The 23,706-nt window shown below is 44.2% G+C and overlaps 1 protein-coding gene across 3 annotated transcripts in view; it reads right to left on the bottom strand.

Annotated features, from left to right (window-relative positions):
• Positions 1-23,706, bottom strand: part of LOC115199778 (protein TANC2) — a 143,859-nt gene that overhangs the window by 78,793 nt on the left and 41,360 nt on the right. Inside the window, exon 3 of one of the 3 annotated variants that reach the window (XM_029762208.1) lies at positions 23,438-23,485. The exons of the other annotated variants lie outside the window; for them this stretch is intronic. The gene's annotated coding sequence lies outside the window, so the exon portion shown is untranslated. The remainder of the gene's footprint in view (positions 1-23,437; positions 23,486-23,706) is intronic. 3 annotated transcript variants of the gene reach the window in all.

Raw genomic sequence — 23,706 nt, 5'->3', positions numbered from 1 at the left:
GACAGGCCAGTACATCAGGAGACGTGGAGGAGGCCGTAGGAGGGCAACAACCCAGCAGCAGGACTGCTACCTCCGCCTTTGTGCAAGGAGGAGCAGGAGGAGCACTGCCAGAGCCCTGCAAAATGACCTCCAGCAGGCCACAAATGTGCATATGTCTGCTCAAACGGTCAGAAACAGACTCCATGAGGGTGGTATGAGGGCCCGACGTCCACAGGTGGGGGTTGCGCTTACAGCCCAACACCGTGCAGGATGTTTGGCATTTGCCAGAGAACACCAAGATTGGCAAATTCGCCACTGGCGCCCTGTGCTCTTCACAGATGAAAGCAGGTTCACACTGAGCACATGTGACAGACGTGACAGAGCCTGGAGACGCCGTGGAGAACGTTCTGCTGCCTGCAACATCCTCCAGCATGACCGGTTTGGCGGTGGGTCAGTCATGGTGTGGGGTGGCATTCCTTTGGGGGGCCGCACAGCCCTCCATGTGCTCGCCAGAGGTAGCCTGACTGCCATTAGGTACCGAGATGAGATCCTCAGACCCCTTGTGAGACCATATGCTGGTGCTGTTGGCCCTGGGTTCCTCCTAATGCAAGACAATGCTAGACCTCATGTGGCTGGAGTGTGACAGCAGTTCCTGCAAGAGGAAGGCATTGATGCTATGGACTAGCCCGCCCATTCCCCAGACCTGAATCCAATTGAGCACATCTGGGACATCATGTCTCGCTCCATCCACCAACGCCACGTTGCACCACAGACTGTCCAGGAGTTGGCGGATGCTTTAGTCCAGGTCTGGGAGGAGATCTCTCAGGAGACCATCCGCCACCTCATCAGGAGCATGCCCAGGCATTGTAGGGAGGTCATACAGGCACGTGGAGGCCACACACACTACTGAGCCTCATTTTGACTTGCTTTAAGGACATTACATCGAAGTTGGATCAGCCTGTAGTGTCGTTTTCCACTTTAATTTTGAGTGTGACTCCAAATCCAGACCTTCATGGGTTGATAAATTGGATTTCCATTGATTATTTTTGTGTGATTTTGTTTTCAGCACATTCAACTATGTAAAGAAAAAAGTATTTAATAAGATTATTTAATTCATTCAGATCTAGGATGTGTTATTTTAGTGTTCCCTTTATTTTTTGATATACACATACATACATACACACACACACACACACACACACACACACACACACACACACACACACACACACACACACACACACACACACACACACACATATGATTTCATTACTTTAAATGTAATTTGCATTGTGCATTTACTGAGTCATTTGTCAGTCTACTTAACCGTAGGCCCATGTCTGAACCCCTGTATATTATGTACATTACAATAGCCTAGTGCCTTTAGCGGCATGCTGGTCAAGGTATTAGTCAGGCCTGATTATGGCAGAAGCCCAGCAAATGCAACACACATGGGTTGGTGTGTGGTAGGTGGAGAGAGGGAATATCAACACATTTTTGTAGTAAATCAAACCATTTTTCTCATACAACAATCCAATGACCCAGCCCTCCTTCCCTATCTCACAGGGGAAGAGTGGGGAGAAAGGAGGGAAATTATTTGTCAACCTCCAAAAGAAGCACACTGCTTTTAGTCATTCAGAAGCACTTCACACAATCCTCCTGTTACAAGAACACTACCTGGTGCCCCACAGGACAAGCGCCTTCTAGGCTTTAAGTCAACTGCCATGTTGACTTATGTGTTGCCTTTTCTCTCCTCTTGCCATTGTGCTCTTCATGTGGGGAAGGAAAAGGGGGCCCGGGTGCCCACTGGAGCGTGGTACTGTGTAATTAATGAGCCGCAGTGTGGCGGCGCAGCCCTCCACCATGACCTTACACAGCAGCTTCGCGGCTTACGCTAACAGCGTCAGCAGAAAAACAGGCCTGGCATCAGGGCCTGGCATCAGGGCCTGTCGACAAGGCTACAGGGACAAGAAATGAGATCTGACGCGGAATCCAGATTAGGACGCGATGTGACCTTATCCAAATGGCATAGCATCCGAGAAGAGAAGGGGCTAGTTTGACAATCTGTCCCAACAAGTGAAAAGTTAAGTGATACATTTGGGCGAGTGAAAATGAGTGGCTGGTAATTGACATGCAAGGAGAGTAGCAATCTAAGACCATAACCAGCCTGCTTGTTTGTTTGGTAGCTTGAACACACAGGTGTGTTTATGTGTCTGTTTGCGGTACAGAAGGAAGCATCTTCCCTGAACGCTCAGCAACATGCCATCAGCAGCCCCTCCTTCCCTCCCCTTGGAGGCCCGATCACAGATGCTAGGCATATGTTCTAGAAAATGGCGATTGGAGGCTGAACCTTCATCAATGCTATTGTGTGTTCACTCAGACAACAACCCATCCACACAGCCCATGCTGAGGGGCACAGAGAAACCTTGGAGCTGAAAGAATTGTCTAAGACTGCCCTAGAACTGGGCAGGGTTTATCTCTCCAGTTCTGCATGGCCTGGCCTGCTCAGAGGCTTACTCGCATGCCGCAGTAGCACCAACGGAATTAGACCGGGCTGACTGTGTTTTCACCGCTGCTCCATAGTGCAATCAATACTGTTATTCTTTAGGATTTGCTGCTGCCACAAAACAGGGCTGATATGGGTGTGAAAAGTGAAGGGATGTGTACAGTACTACCACGTTGGTTGAAAGGGTACATATTTTAACCTTTTAACAGGCCTCTGTGAAAACTAAGGGGGGAGGTTTTAGAAGTGGTCATAATTATCCCTGTTATCCTAACAAATACACGCTACAACATCAACTAATCACGCTCAGAGGCCCATCGGAACCGTCCGTTTAGGCAGTCATTAACGTTAGTCATTGTTGGTTTTTCAAAACATCTGCTCCTTTACAACATCACAAAGGCCACAGTAAAACCATCAGATAACCTGTATGATTGAAGATAGTTGTAGGGCATAATGTGCCCACCTGCAACCATTTTCGAATGATAATCAAGGGACACTGTTAGCATGTTTACCTAAAAGATACCAAAAATACATATGAAAAAGAGTTTCAGCAGCAAAATCACCCCTCGTTCCAGACCAGACCCCCACAAAATAAACAAAAACAACCCATCCAACTCCGTGGTAAAATCCCCCACTTTAACGGACAAGCAGGAGGAGGATGGCGGGAGGGATGGGGCTAAACCTACATAGGGTCCGTCCCTAAGCTGCCACGCACACTGCCAACCGCTCAGATGTCCATTTCAGTCGCGCCGCTGCACCTCTTTAGCATTCTGGAGACCCTGCCCAGAGGGACTGCTTTTCGGAGGGAGGGGGATAGATTTTCCCCCCACACGGCCTCTCAGATTATGCTCAACTCACATCACATCTTTCCCACTCTATACCTGATTATGGAATTCTCTGTTCCTCTCACACTAATAGGAAAGCGCTTTAGAAGAGGCTAGCTGAGAGCCAGACAATGCTTTGCCTACACCACCTATCTCTCCCCCCATGGAGAGCTAGCGGTCGATACCACTGCCTGGTTTGAACAGTTGGCTTACTGGCTCGCCGATCATTACCTGCCTGCCAGTCAAGCATAGCGAGCTCTACTGCACTCGAAAGGTGAGGGAAGAGAAAACAAGCTTTAAACTTGACCGAGTGAGGGCAGGGACTCCTGCAGAACCGCAAGGACTTTGAAGTAAACTAAGGTAATGGAATGGATGGTATTGCACAACGAGTTCACAGACTCACTACAGTACGTTTTTCAGTAAGGCTTTGGTTTTGGAGAATAGTAATCATTTTTGAACGGGGTATAAAACATGTCATACATAGAGAAGGTTTACAACCCTGAGACAGGATCCCCCATCTCTCCCTTTAAAAAGTTGCAGTCCTGCCCCGCTTTCTTTGAGTGCGCTGGATGACTTGATGCTGAACTCTCAGAATGTCCTAACCAAAAAATATGATTCTTTCCAGTTTGAGGAGACTAGTATATCCAAAACTAATAAGAAGAAGCAAAAGGGAGTCCGCACAAAAGCCAGTGTGCTGTGAAGTGCACACATATTTGCTTCCTCCCATCAGAGTAGGCTACATCTCTGATAACACCACATTTGTACAGGGCACATTAGTGGTGACTAACAATCACCTCTAATCGATGGGATGAAAGCTTTTGGTTTCAATGCTGCAATTGCTCAAGAGAGAAAATTAGTTTCAGCTCAAGGACTCCATTTTCCGAAACTCTGTATAGCTCTCATCTCAGAGTTGGGAGGCACTGAATAAGTCCTTTATACTCCAGACTCAAATCTGACTTCTATAACAGACTGTGAAGCACTGTTGTGTTTATCGGTCTACAAGAGCTGAGAAGCATTTATGATAATCCGCTATCATGGAAAAGGGGCTAATGTGAATATATATGATATTATCAAAATGAATGGGTCCTCCCTGGTTGAAGAGGAAGTTGTAAGCCATGTGATTTTCCTCGTGGAGATGAGCCCTGAAAGCCTATTTTTGTGTTTGAGTGCTACATACTGTTGCCTCAGTTAAAATTATAGGCTAATTTAGCCTAGTTTGTAACTAGCTGGATCCCAGGAACTCTGAAAATAAAACAAGACATGATCTTGCCAGTATGTTGCCTGCATCACAACCTTGCATATTGCTTTGACTATCTATGCTCTTGTACAGCTCAGTGCAGTACTCCCTTTTAAATCACATTTCCTAAACAGATATCTAACTATATAGCCTAACTAGCTAGCTTACCTGTCCTAAAACTGTGTACCACACGAGCATAGCCAAGTGATTCAGAGAGACTGTGACAGCAGTGGGAGAGAGAGTCAGTGTGTGTTGCAGTACCCAGCTGCTACCTCAGCATGACCGTCTCACACTGCCAATCCACTTCCCACGGCAGAACATAGGGAGTACAACAGGAGTGTTACAGCAATCTCAAGTTGTTTGTTTTCAACAGACCGGGAGAGAAGCACCGACTCATAACATTAAAGTGGGGGAGGAGGTAGGGCAGCTAGAGTATGGAGCTTTACAGGAGGCTTGGTAGAAAGCCAAGAAAGAGAACCAGCATTAAATCAACTTAATACACTTACTCTCCTCGTCCCTCCTCTCATTCCTCTATATGAATGTTCATTACAAATACAAGTTATGAAAATAAATTACCTCCACCATTTTGATGGTGTTAAGAGTTCATTGTGAAGGCAATCCAAAACAGTAAATGGTTTAGTGTTACAACTGAGAGGAGTAGTTCAGGATAAAGGAAGTAACAAAGGACAGCCTCCACAGTGTGCTGTAAGTAGAGGCAGAGCGTGTCAAGGCCGTGTGTCAGGTTGTGATAGAGATCCCCATGACAACAGTCTGGCACTGACACCATTCATTTCTCTCTCCAGGGGGGGCCTTTTTCAGCTCTGAAAACAAGATGTCACTGTTGACCTCTCGCCCCATGAAACGGCGGGTCATTGTTACGCCCAGGAGGCACTGTGGTGTGTCGTATGATCTGTTCCCTTTGGAGGGTCTCGCATGTCGCAACATGACGCTGTTTGCTTTTTGAGCTGATGGGTTATTCTGTTTCTATGCACTGAATGGGGTGGGTGTCATCGGGGGTGTACAGACACTTTAGTGCAAAGGTTCAGGTATTGTTCAAATGGGGTCCTGCTGCCTCTTCTGCTTTATCTGGCGTCTTTGACTTGTGCACACAACCAAACACGGATGATGAAGTCATCTTATCGTTATCCCAAGGTAAATACCATTGAATACAGAATCAATGTGCTGACGTTTACACTAGAATGTAATTTAAATCTCATCTTAACCTCACTGTAGCAGTTACTATACACATCTTTGCAGGGAGATATGATGGCAGAGAGGCCTCAACTTGCATCACCTATTCTACAGTAGAGGGCTCCCCAACTAGGTGGGGGACTGGGGGTGCTGTCTCTGTAGACTAGAGCACACTGAGTTGTGCAGGCTTAATGGAGAGCATGCGATCAAAGGGTTCACCATTTCAAAAAATAACTGAGTGTGCTTGTTCCGTTAGGTTTCAAAGAGCTCCACATCTCACTTCTCTACCCTTTTGATTTTTGTACATTTCACATAATTGCATTCCTGCGTCCAGCCGCTGTATAACATGGGTATGCAAAGTTTCAGTTTGATCTGCATTCCTGAGAACCATCATAAAAACAAGGTTGTCAATTAACCAAAGTGATGACAACGATAGCAGTAAGGAGGTGTCTAAATATAACTTGCTTCATCTAATTAGAGGACGATCTACTGTATATTTTCGGTCTTTTGTGACGGCTCTGAAGAACGCGGACATTTTCCATTGTACTAACAACAGCTGAAGCGAAACACATTACCGTACCACACTGGATTTGAATGCTCTATTTTTTTTTTAGAGGAGATGAAGGGAGAGAAGAGCCTGAACAGATTGAGCTTCTGCCTTCTCATCGTGTCATCAGGTTTCACACTTCCACCTTTGAAGCCACTAGGTGGTGAATGAGAGCCCACAGGCTTGAGGACCACACTGGAACAACAAAATGGCCCTCTACTATTATTCTGCGGGAACCTCAAACAATAAATCAGCTAAGGGTGCAGAGTCCAGGGAAATGGGAGGGGAATTGAAGAGCGGTAGAATTTACAGTACTGGTCATGGCACCGTTTCCTGGGTTTGGTTTTTGAATGAGCTCTGGGGAGGATCAAGGTGCACAGGGATTTGGGCCCTGATCCAGTGAGCAACAGTAAAGCTGATAAGAGAATGTCATTTTAGAGGGACGTCAAGTTTCTAACGGCTCCAGTTTCTGCAATCTCATGTTGATTTTCTGGTAAGTAACCATGTGTAGTCTGAATTAGGAATGTGACAAATGGAAAATGTTCCTTAACGCTTAAACTGCCATTTATTTTATTGGTTTTTCGTTAAAATTATATGACATTTTCATAAAATTCCATGCGAATTCACAATGCAGCTGCGCTGCTGCCAGCAACAGTTTGGGTTTCACAGTGCATCCATTTCAGATGGTTAAGCACTGCACCTGTACTACCATTAATGTACCTCAATTCCACCACTAAGTTTACATTTCTTTCTCATTTAACTTCTCAAAGTATTGCCATACAGGACTTCGCTGTTGTCGCTTGCCTTTCTCTGCCATTTTTCCAAATGTTAACAACGATGACGTAGTGGTAGAGAATCAACGCCAAAATAATTGTTTCCTCGACTCTTGCACGTTGACGACTCCCATTTATAAGTGTCAAGATTTGATTCCAATAGGAATCGACTCCTAAGATGTATTATTTTTTAAACGGAGGAGACTGAGTAGCTGCCGTACTTCCAAGAACAAACACTTGCATCTTTAATAGCGAGCTAGCAAGGGACAGGAGAGAGAGTGGAAGGGCACAGCATAGGCAGGTCGGCCACCAGGCAGACAGTCAGAACCGTGTACTCGGCCCATCTATCGGCAATCAAAAGTTGTATGTTGCAATGGTACAGATGCAACACTTAGCTCTCACAGTCACACATAGCATCTGCGCATGTGCACAGGTTCACTTGACGCCGTTCACAGCGTGGTAGCCAGGGCACCAAAACCCTGGAGAAGTTGACCTCGCACTTCAACACTCTTAGTTGTGGAAATTGACCCACTATGAGGTTTACTTTCTACATCGACTTCATATCGTTGAGTGAGTCTAGCTTTAAATTATACAACTTTCCCCAGGCCTTTATAGCCTATCGTCTAGTTAGGCTATGACACAGAAAATAGTTTTTGTGAAAACTGCTCTGTGATTTAAATTTTGTAGGGGGAAAAAAAAATAATAATAATCTTAACATTAACAATTCCAACTTCGTTTTAACGTTTAAAAAGTTCACCCCCCTAGTGTCAATGCCTTCTAGCCAGGTAATGATGTTAGTACAAGACCAAGGACTTAGAATAGGCAGTTTATCTTCCTGCATCAGTATCACGTCCTTCCCCAAAGCAAATAATTAAGGGTATTGGTGAGAATTGTCTAGACTACAGAAAACAAGGGCTGGGAAAAATGTCAGCAATATTGGACATTCCAGCTCCTGGATGCTCCAACAGGAAGAACTCTCGCAATTGCTCCAACAGGAAGAACTCTCCTGCTGTTGTGATGAAGTCATACTTTGGTAGATGACAATGTCTGACAGTTGTAATGCCATTATCTTCCTGCCGAAGCATTTCATGTGACATGTCAAACCCATGCTTTACTCACAGGGACACGTCATGTCAGCATGCAGCTTTCTGACACCGTCGTTCTCTGTGACAGCATTGTGCCCCTCATGCCCCCTGAGTCCTGACACGGTAGCAGCTGACTACTGTAGCAGGCGGAGGGAAGCTGCTTTTTGCTCCCCGACCTTGTGAGGTCTCAGAGTGATCAGTTACAATGGCAGGAGAGCAAGCCTCTGTGCCAAACAAAATGGCAGAGGGTGGAAACCGAGAATGTCTTGGTTTAATACGTTTTGATGGGTTTGTTCTGCGCTGCTGTTTTCACCACGGGAAGGCTCCTGTTGGGAAGATGCCCCGCCGTGAATACATTTCCGACTGTGGAGACATTTCATGACAACCCAAAAAAAGCATCTTTACACCATTCTTGTGATAGGTTTCTCACGCCACAAGATATGGTACTGTCCTCTCTTTTCCTTGCAATGTGAAAGCAGTGCATGTCTGACAGAGCATGAGCTGGTGCATTTCTACAAAGCAGTGGATGGCAGTAGATGTAGATGGGCAGAAGGGGGGCAAGGTGTGTTCATAACACGCTTACCGTGGAAAGCAACCGTGGCAAAACCTTTCAGCGGAATACAAATACGCCAGCAAGGCAATTCCTGAAGACGATAACGATTGTATTCAAATTGAAACTCTAATTATAATGCATCAGTTAGCGACAGTGGATGGTTGCATAGCAACAGTGGTACCAGACTGCTATAAAATGGAGGGAGATACAGGCTACACTGTATATGAATGTGTATGAATGTGTGTGCATGTCCATGTCTGTGACAGGTTTGTTTAGCAAGAATAAACACACCAGATGAGAACCAGAGCCATATAGAGTTAGGCCAACTTTTAGAATTTTGAATGTTGGACTATTTCTAGACATTCAGGGCCATAGCATTGTTGAAATATTCCCCATGTAATGTTAATGGGGCACTAACATGGCTGCCATAAAATGCTGAAGTGTAATGTAAATGCATAATAATTAAGAAAGCACATTGGCCCAACTTTCTATATGGCTCTGATTAAAAACTATATTTTCCATTACTAGGATAAGAAATTACATTCATTCATGCATATATGTATGTGTTCACCCATCTATCCATGTACGTATGAGACACCCTAATGACATTTTTCCTTTCAGGTTCTGAACCGCTGAACTTGTGACCGACAAACACTTATAGCCAATTGAAGTAGCTAATGAAGTGTAGGCACTTTCCAAGAAGTCTCATTCCTTCTCTTTATGTGGTGTGCTCATTCACTTGTACTCTTTTGTCTCTCTCTCTCTGTTTGTTTCAAATCCACACAAGTTAGTTCCATTATCCCTGGGCATCCATCTGAATCCTGAGCGCTGCTCCAGGTCTTTATAGGGGAGTAATTCCTGACGTGCTTTTGTCCTCCGCTTTGCATGACAAAGGACTGCAAAATCACCCTTGGGATTATGAAAGGGAGAGGACAGTGTTTTATATAGGTGTGTGTGGCTGGGCCGAGGGGCTGGGAATGTATTGAAACGGATTGATGAGAGATTCTGCAGCGCAATCGTTTTTTGGGGGGATGGCGCGGATCACTTTAATACTCCCACCCACACAGCTTTGTGTGCACTGCTCACTCACTGGCACATTAAAGTGCACATCGATCCACACACACACACAAAATCATGCCTAAAGTATCAGGTTAAAAACACACACAGACCAGACCATTCTCAAAACCCCTCTACGACGTGCTACCTTGCAACACTCAACATCGATATAACCTTCGATTTCCAGGATGGGGGAAGCCATTTAAAGCTTAGTCCGTACCACCCAGACAAGATTGTTGCTTTGCATCATTGTCTTCTCAGCCAAGCACACAGCTAAAGAGAGTTCGAGGAATTATACCATTAAACATGCTGTCAGGATGATGCAGCGATACGCTTAAACCTACCATCGCCACAACACAAGGGTGAACATTGGAGATCTATCAATCGTACAGGAAGAAATTCAGATACTTTGAGTACAATTAACAGATACAACACGGCGCTGACGTCGTTGGCAGGAGGTTGAGGGCTTTAGACACTGTAATCCTGACATAATGCATTCAGAACTGAGCCTAAGTGGGTGAAGGCCTGGCGCTGAATCAAACTGCTGTGCGTGTTTTCTTTACCTTTCACACTGCTAAGACCCGGCACAGCTGCCTCTTTGATGAGGCCATTCCTCTAACACACAAGGACAGGATATCCTTCAGGAGAGTGGGTGTATGTGAATGTATGGGGGGGTCTGAGGGTCTTTTGCGCTCCCTTATACTACAGTCGGTCAAGCGGATGTAGAACATGGAAGTAAAGACCACGTCCTAAAACCAAAATCAGGAAACACTTGGTTGAAGGTTCCCCGTACTCTGATCTCACAAATACAACAGTGGTGTAGTGAACCCCTGGATTAGACATCATTTAACAGTATTACTGTATAACAGTAATGAGACAGAAATCATTAATGGCTCGCAGTAGTTTACCAGTACTAGATTATGTAATCTAGCTCTAAGAAAACAAAGAAAGTAAGACTTAATTGTTTAGTCAACGAGGATGTTAGTTTTGTGAAGACGCAAGCGGATTTATAGGCCGTCAGTGGCCTCAAGGTGATGTGTGTAATAACTAACCTGGAGTAACAACCCCCACCCCCCCGTGGCTAATGGCTGTAAATGGACAGTCACCAGAATCAATGCATCATTTTCTGAAGCCTGACCTACTTTCTTTTCTTCAGGGAAACCAGCAGATCCAGGGCTATCGATAATAATGTCTTGATTCATTACACCATAACAAAAAATATATATTTTCCCCAAGACAGCCAGGGGTTTGGAATAAAATGTGGTATGGGCCTTTTATCATCTGGGTTGATGTATAATGTGATTTGGTCTAGCAAGATAAATGGGCAGCAGTGTGCTGTAGTGACTAGGGAGAAGTAAACAAAAAGCAGCATTTTACATTATGCTGGGTCAGCACATTCCCTGAGGGTAAAACTGGATTGAAATAATGTAATTCCAAGTATCTACTGGGATACTAGTCAGTAGGGGTGGTGATGTTGGGAGGCAGTCCTTTAAGCCACGCTGTCTGGATTGACACAAGCCCCTGATAGAAAGGATAGGACAGGAGACAGGTAGACAACCTCATTGGATCTGACCATAGCGGCAGTAGATGTCTGCTCCCTTTCAGACCCCCCAAGTGTCACTTGCTTTATCCTCAATGTAAAGGTGTGTTTTGGTGACTCAGCTGTGATCTATTTAGCGGATTGACTTGTTGAGGCAACACCCTGTTCCAGCTAAGCTAGACCCGGCCAAGCAAGGGAAGGCCAGCAGCACTGGCCAGAACAAGATAATATCATGAGATGTTATCAAAGAATGGCTCGACTTACCACACACTTTGGGCAATATAACTCCATTTAGCATTGTATGGTTTTTAATATTTCTCCGTTTAGATCTTTATCTGTAAGGCGAGACGGAGCACGGCAGGGGAAATTCTGTACGATATGTTCAGAAATCTAAGCAGTCTGGTGGTAACACAAAGCGTCTTGAACCACTAACGTCTCATCAAGCCGTCAACACAAAACCACTACCACAGAATGTGCTATAAAATGCCTTATTCCAGCATATGACAAGAGGTTGATAAAGCACCCTGGAGTCTGGCACCATCCAGTCTAGCACCCTTTGGCAGAGCACAACACTATCAGATACAGTAGCAGAGTAAAAACCACCTTCACTGCGCACATTAGTGCTATGGTATGTATTGCATTGACAGCTTGTAAAGCCATTTGGCAACATCTTTACCCCTGTCAGAATGGCCCTACAGATGGAGAGCAACAGATCTGCAGTAGCCAAGACCTGTACTGTAAAAAGAGAGTGACGTTGATTGCTGCACTGTTAGTGTCTCATTAAACAAGATCAAGGATAATACATTGCGTGTCACTATATGTCCCTCACAACCACACCATAACTCCTGTGGGGCTTCTAGAATCCTATCATGGAATGCTATAATGTCACCAACAATGAGGTGCAGATGAAATGTGACATCGCCATGGAGATGTCTCAGAAGTGTGCAGACAATAGAACATTTCATTTTCAGCCAGAATAGTTTGTTGTCAAGCGCGTCATTAAAGACGTAGGCCCTGTTATTACAGGCTTAGCAGTCTACACTCGAAGTACAAAGAACCGCAGTGGATTTGAAACAGAGAGCGAGACCGAGAGGGCTGCTCTGTGTATAACCCATAAGAGTCTAAGCCGGGGGTACTACTAAGCTGTATGGAATCGTTGCTATTTGATTTGGAATTTTAAGACCCCCTGAAGTATCCCAAAAAATATATTCAAAAAAATACTTGATGAAAACAAATGTTTGACCTTACTGCTATTAGCCCATACAAACGCATTGAATAACAGATTCACTACACGGAACAACAGTCCCTCCCAAATATCTAAAGGAAGTTTGTTCTGAAGTGTCTGTCCTATATCTGAGAGACAAGAAAGATCAGGAAACATTGTTTTTTTTTTTTTTACATGCATTTAACCCCTTATTTTTGGCACTAAACAAACTCTTTAAATGCTTGCACACATTTTTTCAACAGGGGACCTCAGATGAGTCTTGTGAGCCCTGTGGACGTCCTAGACTGACATACTCTCATCCTCGTGAGAGTATCACCTTTCCACAGATGGCTCATTAGTGTATAGGCCAAACTGTTCTCACAATCGTCTGTAGTGTCCGAAGACCGATTTCAGGGATGTCTGACAAACGCCGCTCTAGCTCTCACCTTTCACCGCAGTTGCATAAGTGCGACATAGGCGGATGTGGTGGATTGAGATGCATCCAATGTAAACTGACAATTTTTTATTATGCTAATTATATTTCCACGGGGGAATGCAGACATCGACCTACCATCCATGATGCCTAGCCCCAAAAAGATTCCCACAACACTTGACATGAGTGAGAAACTAGGTGTATAGCAGCGTTAGACCCTCATGCTATACTGTATACCAGAATATGAACTGATTTACAAGAATGTAAAATTATTATTTTTTAAATAAATACCTTATCGAAGGGAACCAATTTGAGGCAGTTTGCGTGACATTATAGCCTGTATTCATGTAATGTCATAGAGTAGTAAACTCACATTCAATCAAATTAGATTTTTCATTTCAAAGTCTCTAAATTGTGAAAAGGTATGTGAAAACTGATGTCTTCAGGGAGCAGGCCTATATAAAACAACACTGATGGCCACAATATCCCAGGGGGGCTTCAGTACACACAAGCTGTTAATCAATCACATGGGCCAGACCACATGCCCCTCAAGGCTCTGACAGACACACAAACCCACATCTCACAGACATGAATGTTATGATGCTGAGATAGATAGTGTGTGTGTGTGTGTGTGTGTGTGTGTGTGTGTGTGTGTGTGTGTGTGTGTGTGTGTGTGTGTGTGTGTGTGTGTGTGTGTGTGTGTGTGTGTGAGTGAGTGAGTGAGTGAGTGAGTGAGTGAGTGAGTGAGTGAGTGAGTGAGTGAGTGAGTGAGTGAGTGACACACACAGAGACCTATGGATATGGAGCAAGAGAGGGCTGAGAGAATATATATTGTTTAAAAAAACAAGAACATTTAAAATAAACAATTTAAGGTTTGAGGCAAGTGTTGTCGATAATGTGCAGATCGGGAGCTTTGGAATACAGAGGACCTTTCTCATCACTGCTGTCTGTTATTACGGTGACGATGGAATCTGTCAAATGTTCAGATGCTAGGCTACTTGCTAATTATAACATTGGAAATACTGTAATGTCTCATCTCATTTGAGGATGACTTGGCATAGAATCTCTTCCCTAGCCGTTCTGTAATCAGAGAACAATGGATTCATCATTTAGACGTAAGTCAGTCTGATGTGCTCCTCCATTAGGCCTTGAGCCAAAGAAGAGATGCAAGGGTAGAGAAGGGTCTATAGATGGTTCCTACAGCCTGGTAAAGGTTGTGTTCATTCCCTGAGAGATATGTCAAACCCTATCAGGAGGATGAGTCTTCTCTACGTGAGACAGCCTCCGCTTAGGCTATGGGCAAAACTCTTGAACCCAATGGCAGTGAGCTCTGGAGAGGTTGTGGTTGCGAGGCGAGCCCTGGTTAAATGCTAACGATTTCAGGCATCCCAGAGGTGAAGTAGAAGTCCGAACCTTCAGCCTGATTGCAGCAGAACCACATGAGTGTGTGCATTTCAGCAGCTTAGACAAATGACAGTATGGGATAAGGACTGTCTTCGCTGCACTTACTATGGTTGTGGCCTACCAACAAGAATGGTTTGAAGTCAAAAGCAAATGGGTTCCTTTCTTTCTGAGAGGGGCAGGTTGATGGTGGGGAGCCTTCGTTGTGTGCAAGGTGTAATTGTAGCCCCAACAAACTGCAGCAATAAAGTCTGGGGGCCTCTGTCGTAAACTCTGTACAGTCTAATGAGCCCTCTCTCTGCAAACACTATTGACTTCCCACATCCTTGCCCCTGGGGCGAAAAACCTAGGCATTCATACAGCAGTTAGTGAGGGTTCTGCTTTGAACACTGCTGCTCATGCGAGTGACACCCATGTTTACAAGATGTCTGTGTGGAGCAACAAGCAGGCCACTGACATGATGAGAAGAGTGGTGCTGCAAGTGAAGCCGTTATGCAAAGATCTCTGAAAACTGAGGGGGGTTCCTGTCAGCGGAGCAGGGGTGAAATTGGTTTCCAAAAGCAATCCCCCATTCCGTTCTCTGTCCAGAAGCCCAGCAAACACACTAAGCACAGTCTGAGGAGCTCAGGAAATGGAAAGAGAAAAACGTCTGTCCACAGGCAAACCATCTACTGCTAAGACTATAACCCCAGCTTTCCCTCTCTTGTGTTTCTCTGAAACAGAAAAGGCTTTTCTGCTTAGGAAACTGCATTTAACTTGCTTATAATTACATTTGCAGTCAGACAAGGTAACCATGGTTCAGAGGTGAGGGAGCAACTGTCCGAAACAGATTAACACACCCCCACATACCGTAGTTTGAAGGGCTTATTGACTGAGAACCTGACTCTTTCCTCTACAGGCCAAACATGGGTGCGGGTTTGTGTGGATAACAAACAATATGCTAACCACAAAACACATTCAAAACACGAGGCAGGGGGATAATAAGAGGGAAAGGAAGAAGGCGGCCATATTGTTTGCATGTAAAACGCCTCGCAACGTTTCACTGCTGCTCCAGTATTGCTATTAGAGACCTGGCTCTGTCTGGCTGTGCGACAGAGGAGTGACTGAGTGGAACCAGACAAGGCCAGCCAGCACCTCTAATTAAAGTTAAGCAGCACAAAAACATGAATCTCGTGGAAAAGAGGCAGCGAGGTACAGAAAGGGCCTTGCTTTTTGGTCAATCACTCATGAGTCTGGGGGTTAATGGTAACACATCGTTGTAGTGAGGGTCAATTCTCAGAGGCTAACACAAAGCTAATTAGCCATCAATTAATTAGCCTTAACCATAAGATCCAGAAGCTATTTGGGGTAAGGAAATAAGAAATACTATGTTACTAAATGCTTACCCAGTGGACAACAATATGAACAGGGAGAAAAATGTACTTCTCACTAATGAGCTTCTAAGTGCTAAATACATGCTACAATGTTTACAAAGTACCCTACTCAGAAGTGTTAAAGACAACACTGTGAGGGGGATTAATTACTTTTAATGTTAAAACTTACAACATGCAAATACCAACCAGAAGCCTTCACATACGACTTATTTTCCAATCTGAAAAAGGAGAAGGAGCTTAGATTTTGGAACAACTGATTGTACAGAATTGGTGTGTCTCCATCTGGACATAGCAACTAGGCTACCTGACAGCCAAGCTATCTTCATTTGGTGATAAACAACCTTGTTTGACACTGGCACTTCTGGACCTCCTAATGGAAACCATGTGTTGATCCGAAAATGAAGTGTCCTTGCAAGGAATAGACACAGTGAGCCAAAAACCACACAGATACAAGGACTGTTTGGATTCCTAGCTAGCCTAAATATTATTTGACTACAAACAGATGACTTTTACCACTGGGATGCGGAACTAAACACAAGTTCTGTATCTAGCAAGAGCTTCCCAGGATCCTCTAGCTGCCATCATATGTCCACCGATGTGAGGTCAATGCCTTTCTACCTGGTAAAATGTGTTCCTTCTCCCCCTGCGAGTACATCTATACGAGCATGTCAACATCCACAAACTCCCTGTGGTCACCGAGAGGACCAATAGGGAGACAACCCTGACCAAGATAAAGGGTTAGAGGCAGTGCTTAATTTCAGGCGGATACTGACGAAACAGGATCCGGCACCTCTCGGATTTTACTTTGTTTGTTCCGGTACCTATTTTCCCGGATCCGGTACCTCATGATTTATTAATTGTGTCACTGTTCGCACTGTAGACATTCTAATGAAGGCAATCCGTGTTAACTTCTTAGGGATAGGGGGCAGTATTCTGAAGTTTGGATGACTGAGGTGCCCAAAGTAAACTGCCTGTTACTCAGGCCCAGAAGCTAGGATATGCATATGATTGGTAGTATTGGATAGAAAACTTCAGAGTTTCTAAAACTGTTAAAATAATGTCTGTGAGTATAACTAAACTGATATGGCAGGCAAAAACCCAAGGAGAATACATCCGATTCTTTTTTTGTTGAAGGCACCACCCATTGAAATGGCTGTCTATGGGAAAATCAAAGGAAATCCTCACAGATTGCAGTTCATATGGCTTCCACTAGATGTCAACAGTCTTTAGAAAGGGTTTCAGGCTTGTTTTTTGAAAAATGAGCTAGAAATGTGTAGTTTTTCTAGGTGGCTCTCATTTTGACTGTAGTCTTATAGCGCACGTGGATGAGGGTGCGCACTTCGTTATTTATCTCCGGTATGAACATACTATTCTCCGTCTAAAATTGTAACGTTTATTTACATATTAGGGTACCTGAGGATTGATTAGAAACGTTGTTTGACTTGTTTGGACGAAGTTTATTGGTAACTTTTGGGATTCCTTTGTATGCATTTTGAACGAGGGGAACAGGTGGATTACTGAATCAAGCGCGCCAACTAAACTGACTTTTTTGGTATATACAGAATTACTTTATCGAACAAAACAACCATTTGTTATGTAGCTGGGACCCTTGGGATTGCAAACAGAGAAAGATCTTGATTTAAGTGATTTATTTTATTGCTATTTCTGACTTTTGTGACACCTCTGCTGGTTTGGAAAATGTGTTTAATGCTTTTGTACGCGGGGCGCTGTCCTCAGATAATCGCATGGTATGCTTTCGCCGTAAATCCTTTTTGAAATCTGACAAAGCGGCTGGATTAACAAGACGTTAAGCTTTTAAATGATGTAAGACACTTGTATTTTCATGAATGTTTAATATTACGATGTTTGTATTTTGAATTTCGCGCTCCGCAATTTCACCAGATGTTGTTGAGGTGTGCCGCTAGCGGCATGTCTAGCCTAAATCAAGTTGCCTATTCATTATTTATCCTGCCCCCAGAAAGACCATGTAAAAGCGCAGTGATCCTATCCTTCTGTGTAATCATCCTCTCCTAACACACTGATTCCAGACCTGCTCTCTTATTTGTACATAGAGGTTATGGGGAGGGCTGGTTGGGTAATTAACTAATCTTGACACAACAGGTCTTGGTAGTGGTGGTCAGCTAGTGAAGAGGTCCCTACGTAATCACGTTACGTAGCCTAGGCTAGTCGTCTCCCTACTGAATTTGAATTTGTGGGAATGCCAAATAAAAAACAGATAAGAGAAGGCAATCGAGTTATGACATTTTTCAAGTCCAAAAATCCTGAGAAAGATGGTTAATCGAACCCAGAACGAGCCAGAGTACAGTCAGTGCCAGAGGAGAGGAGCATCACCACCGGCACCTCCACTAGCTAATAGGCCTACTAGTGAGTCAGACTCAGCGGGAGACGGGGAGCTGGGGGGGGGGGAAGAGTACTCAGAGCAGGTGCAATTTGCAGTTCAAGAACAAGCAAATGTATAACCCCTGGCTTATCATGCAGAATTAGAAAGTTGGGCTGGACAACATGCAAAAAGTTAGTGAGCTTGGGTCTAGAAATGACTGGAGGGATTAAACTAGCAAAATAGTGGGTGGAATGTACAGTAAATAAAACAAAAAAAACTAAGAGCCCACAGAAAATAGTTTTTGGGACATGCCCGGACCAAGATGCATTTGGTGGCAGCAAGCCTTATAGACGAGGCTAAAGAGACACCCAGGTTATAGTTAACACTACAGCCAGAGTCTTCAGAACAGCCTTAGGAGGCTAAACGTCACAGCCACTGGCCCACTCATGGCTTTGCGCAAGAAATTGACCCTCAGGAGTTAAATGAACTTGACATGGGGAGAGTCATTGTGGGAGGTTTTGAAAACTAAGGTAGGAAAAAAAAAATCCTGTACTGTGAAGGTAATCTGAATGTGCTTCATATTATCACATAGGCAGGAAGCCTATATATGCTCATATGTGTGTTCTACTGTAGCCTATAGTGATTTATTTTATTTTAAGTTATATTCTGATATTGTGATATTTGTTCTACTGCTACATTGATGTCTTGAAAATGATATGAAAGTCAGGTCTTGTAAGCCCCACAGCTGAGTATGTGTGCATATGGCAGGGGTTCTGCAGCGTCGTCAAAAAATGTTGCTGTTCATTGATGTCTAGAAAATTAGGCTATAAGAAATTCGGACTGGTGTAAACCCAGCAGCTACACTCAAGTATGTGGGCGTACTGCAGTGATGTCTAAAATGCTTTGAATTAATCAGCACCTTGGAGAGTGCGGTACATTTCACCACTGTAGACAGCAGGCTACTTAGCTGTTTACTCTGTCTGCTGCGCTGCTACAGTACCTCAAAGCCCCCCGGATAATCAACCCCCCTCACGCGCTCACTATGTGTTCCGGGAGCTCCCGATTTACAAATTAAGCACTGGTTACAGGGGTTAAGTAGTGGCACTGAAACAGTAGTAGTGGCACAGGTGACCGACCAGCAGATCAAGTTAGTGGGAGTCACAGAGGTACTGGACACTCCACTGAGAGATCTTTGAGGAGTACTAGATGGGCTGTAGGAATGCATGTCAGGTCTGTCAGTAAGACTTGACTATTAACACCAGCCACTGGCTGACTCAATCCACTGCAACAGGAGGGCATTAGAAGGAAATACAAAAAAAATATCTGACAGCTAGGGTTCTATTTTCCGTTTAAATTATTCATAGATTTCGATTCTTCCTCTTCGCTGCTGGAAATTATGTTTTCAGGTGGAGGAGGCTTTAGGGGCTCAGTGGGTTGTCAAATCGGATATTTCTGTACCCATACACTGGTAGAGATCAGAGAGTATATTCATCATAATCCCCATCGTCATCATCATCGATAACAAATGTAACCAACATCAACATCATCCACATTATCATCAACATCAGACCCATTCAATCCGTAACAGAATGCCCAGGTTCTCAGAAAACAATCTGTTCTTCTCTGCAGCCTGGTAGACCATCTCAGAGTAGAGTTGTGTTCTGGAGTTTACAGGCAGTGTGGGAGGACCAGAAGCCAAGGTTTCAGCTTACACAGCCGGTCAGAATGATGCACGAGGACAAGATGAGGTAAGATGAAAAACAGAAAGAGAGATGGAGTGGGGGAGGGGCAGTTGGAGAAAGAAGCAGTAGAAGAGACCTAGAATAGTGACTGATCTTGGACAACTTTGATGTAGAGAAAGTACATTCTCTGTGAGCACTGAACTGAAGGGAAAGATGTATCATGAGATGAGGGAATTCATGGGATTGCTATACCTCCCTTAGGGGGTGTTGAGTGGCCTATAGATGCATAAGGGCTGTGGGTATGGAGGGTGATGAGGGGGTTTGAAAAGAGCAGTAGTGGGATTACATTGGCTTCATCACTCAAGCGATCAAACAGGAGGGGGAAATGGCATCCATTTGTAAATGTGCCGGTGTGGGGGGGCTTCGTCTACGGTGTGTATATTTCTAGGGAGTCTACTACTACACACCTGAGTGCATAAACCTCTTGATAGTACATATGTCTAACCCATCAACTAAACAGTCACGTCAACGACATGAAATAACAACGCCACTGACAGATCTGCTGCAGCAGGTGAGACCCCTGCCGAACGAACGCTTCCACTGTGTACTCGACCGCCTCGAAAAAACAAATCTGCTTCGTGCCGCGGCTCTCTGTACACAAAGCCTGTTTATGGTTATTGCTGTACTCTGACACTCAGTCCTCCTGACCATGGGAAACAGGGCGCTCTGTAATTACACCAATCTTATGTTCATTCTTCCTCTTTGCACTTCCCCTCCACCTCCTCACTTGTGTCTGTGCAGTTAAGTTTTGTGAAGAGAAAGAGAAAGGGAGGATATTAAAATAAATAAAAAGGGAATGAGAGAACAGAGACCGAGAACGAGCGAGTTACAGCATGAGAAGTAGAGTGAGAGATGGAAGGAGGTGAGAGAAAATACAGAGAAAGATGTGTGAGAAAGAGGGAGGGCTGTGACTATGTCAACGGCCATGATGGCACGAATTGTCTGACAAAATGTCCGCCGTGAGCTACTATCCCTGAGGGCAGATGTAGGAAGCGAGAGTTGTAATGTGCCTGCTGAATGAAGCGAGAGGCAGAGAGTTTAACAGCGGCTTGGGCTGCCCCGATTTGCAACTAAAAGAACATGATAATTGCTCATGTTGCTGCCGGCCCGATGAGTGACATCTCACTAATGCTGGACCTGGAAGGATTGTCTAATCTTGAGTGGCAGTGTGAGCATCCAATGACAAAAGTATCCAATGACACGACGTAAACGGTTGGACAACGAGGGCTGAGGCGCTCTGTCAATCCAAACTGGTTTGCTGTCCACCCAGAACCCCAAGAAGACAGATAACTAATAAGCACTCCTACGCCTGAGTGGGTCTCAGCAAACAGACCGGGCCTCATGCAGACAGTCTAATTGGCTATCGGAGCTAAATAAATTGTTAGCTGTAGTGAATGTACATGACAGCACAATCATGCTGGGGGAATACAGTATGCGTCAAGGACAGCTTGTTTTGCAAATCATACGGGGGGGGGGGGAAGACAATTCACTCAACCTAAAAGATACGCAGGTCATAGATGAAGATTATTTGGTTTGAAAACATTTGAAATTGAACTGCTCATGACAACAGCGACGGGCAGAACTGTTAAGTCTAAATGAATTCATGTGCATAAAAGCAAACTGACTTGCGTCAAGACAATTAAAAACAGCAGACATTTGAGAAACAGATGCCTGTGCTTAAAATAACACACAATAGCTTTGTCACTTGATCACAGGTGGCGAGCTAACACCTTAATCACAGCGGTGCTTGAAAGTGAGATGTCGCAGTGGTTCTCGACGGCCGATTTAACTATTTTAATGGGCCAGAATGTTTTAAAGGCTTTAGGCTAATGCTAAATGCTGAGCAGATTAACAGTCCTTCTGATACTTTTCATGAACACATCATTAGCAAAAGCATTTACTAGGTTAATAGTATAAGTAATGCAGCAGCTATCTCATCAAGGAAAGGTATATAGATGTGGCGCTGAGTTGGACCACTTGAGCATGGGTTACAATATCTTATGGTGCGATTTTATCCATGGGAGTGGACCCTAGGGATCTATCACGCTTACCTGATTGTAAAGGTTGTTTGAGAAGTCTTTATTAACCCCTTTAAAAGGCATTAGGTCAGTCTCTAAACCTTCTCATAAAACATCAGTAATGTTTTCATCCCTCCATGCCCCATCATGTCCTCTTGAGTAACAAACAGATCAAACCACAAGCAAATAATGAGAGAGGTTTACATCCTAATCTCATGGAATCCCCAAGAAATGGTCAAACAATTAGCTAGGCACCAGCCTGTCCGTTCATTTGACATGTCAATAAAACGAGTCACTGAAAATACACAGTGAAAGACTTTTCCAATTATTCTCTTAATTAGCCGGTATGATTATATAAAGCATAGGCCTACTACAGAAGTGCCTCTAGAATCAGAATTGTTACATAAATACATATTAATTTAAGGTAGAAATAACCCAGAAACCATTCAAAACAGTCTTTGATGGATTTCCATCTACAAATGCATCACCACCATGAAAATCCAGTCCCTGTCGGTTTCTTTCACACCACCCCATTCAGCCATCACGTCTTATGCAAACAGCACAGTATCTCTTACTCCCCTTGACAACAGCCACAAAAGAAATTAGTCAGTTGGCTGCCTCTCAGCTAATTGCCCTTCGCCTAGCTCCTCCCTCTTCATAACAGATCAAAGGTAATAATCCTCTGCTAATCCACTGTGGTGCGCCTGCCCTCGCTGTTGTTATGCTCATTATGGCCGCCTTGAATTGGCCGGGCTGGATACGCCATTCGTTGTCTCCTCCTCCTCGCCCGGCCCTTGTCCGTTCTAAAGAAAAGGGACCTTGCAACGGTCTCTCAAAAAGCCAAGGTCTCCTCCAGCCACACTGGCTCCATTTCACAGCCAAACGCCAATTTCACGGCTGGGCGGCCACTGGATAATTAGATGAGCCTTGAGCGGACATGGTGATGCTCGCCTCAGCTCTGTGAGAAGAAAACAAGACAGTGTTCTCTAAAGAGAGGCTAGGGAGATGGCTACTGAGCTCAACACAGGGCTGGCTTTGTTTGGGTCTCACTTGTCGCTTTATTGCATTAAATGAGTACGGGATGCGTGGCAATTCTTGGTGGAAGTTCGTCTTTCTGGTTGTTGCGCCATGCAGTTTTGTACATTATTGGAGTCGTTTGATATCCGTGAGCAATGAGATGTGATGTTTTGATCAGTCACTTGTTGCTTCCTACCCATCAATTAGCAACGTGACTGGATTTTGTTGTTCCCAAAACAATGTCACCAATCAGGACAATGAATTCTAGCTTGTGGCTATAGCAACATTGAAAGGAGAGCTTTGTTAAGTACTTACCTTGCTGTTTTGAAATACCAGGTACATGTAAATGACATAGCCCATCTCTCACAAACGTACACATGCTAAGTGTATGGCTGGATATACAACTGACCCATCATTTTTGACAGCTCCAGCATCAGATGTTTAGCAAATCCAATTTGTATCTTCAATTTTCCAATAGACATTGAAGTTTCTATAGAGAATGTAACTTTTTATGAATTTAAGGTAGTGTTTTTAGGCCTAAATGCAAAAAAGATTGTGCATTCTTTTTCACAAAGAATATAAAAGTGCAACACATGTGGAATTACCATTGCCTACCTTACCTCTGCCAACAGTTCTATCTGGGGAAGTATACCAATTCTTGGTCGTAGCTGGAATAGTGTAGAGAAAGAGTAGTTTGGACCTGAGAGAGGATGTACATTTATAGAAGTTGAACAGTTTCATCCAGACCGTATAATGGGGCCATTCCCTGCTGTTGCTTCCCTATCAAAAATGTCAAACGTGGTTTTGTAGAGTTGACAGTTTGATGGACAGTTAGGCTACTCACAATGGACCAACTTGAACCAGATATTCAGTTTCTCGCAGTCAAGAA

Source organism: Salmo trutta, chromosome 1 (assembly GCF_901001165.1).
Source record: "Salmo trutta chromosome 1, fSalTru1.1, whole genome shotgun sequence".
NCBI lineage: Eukaryota > Metazoa > Chordata > Actinopteri > Salmoniformes > Salmonidae > Salmo > Salmo trutta.
This window is presented reverse-complemented; position numbering and strand designations above follow the sequence as displayed.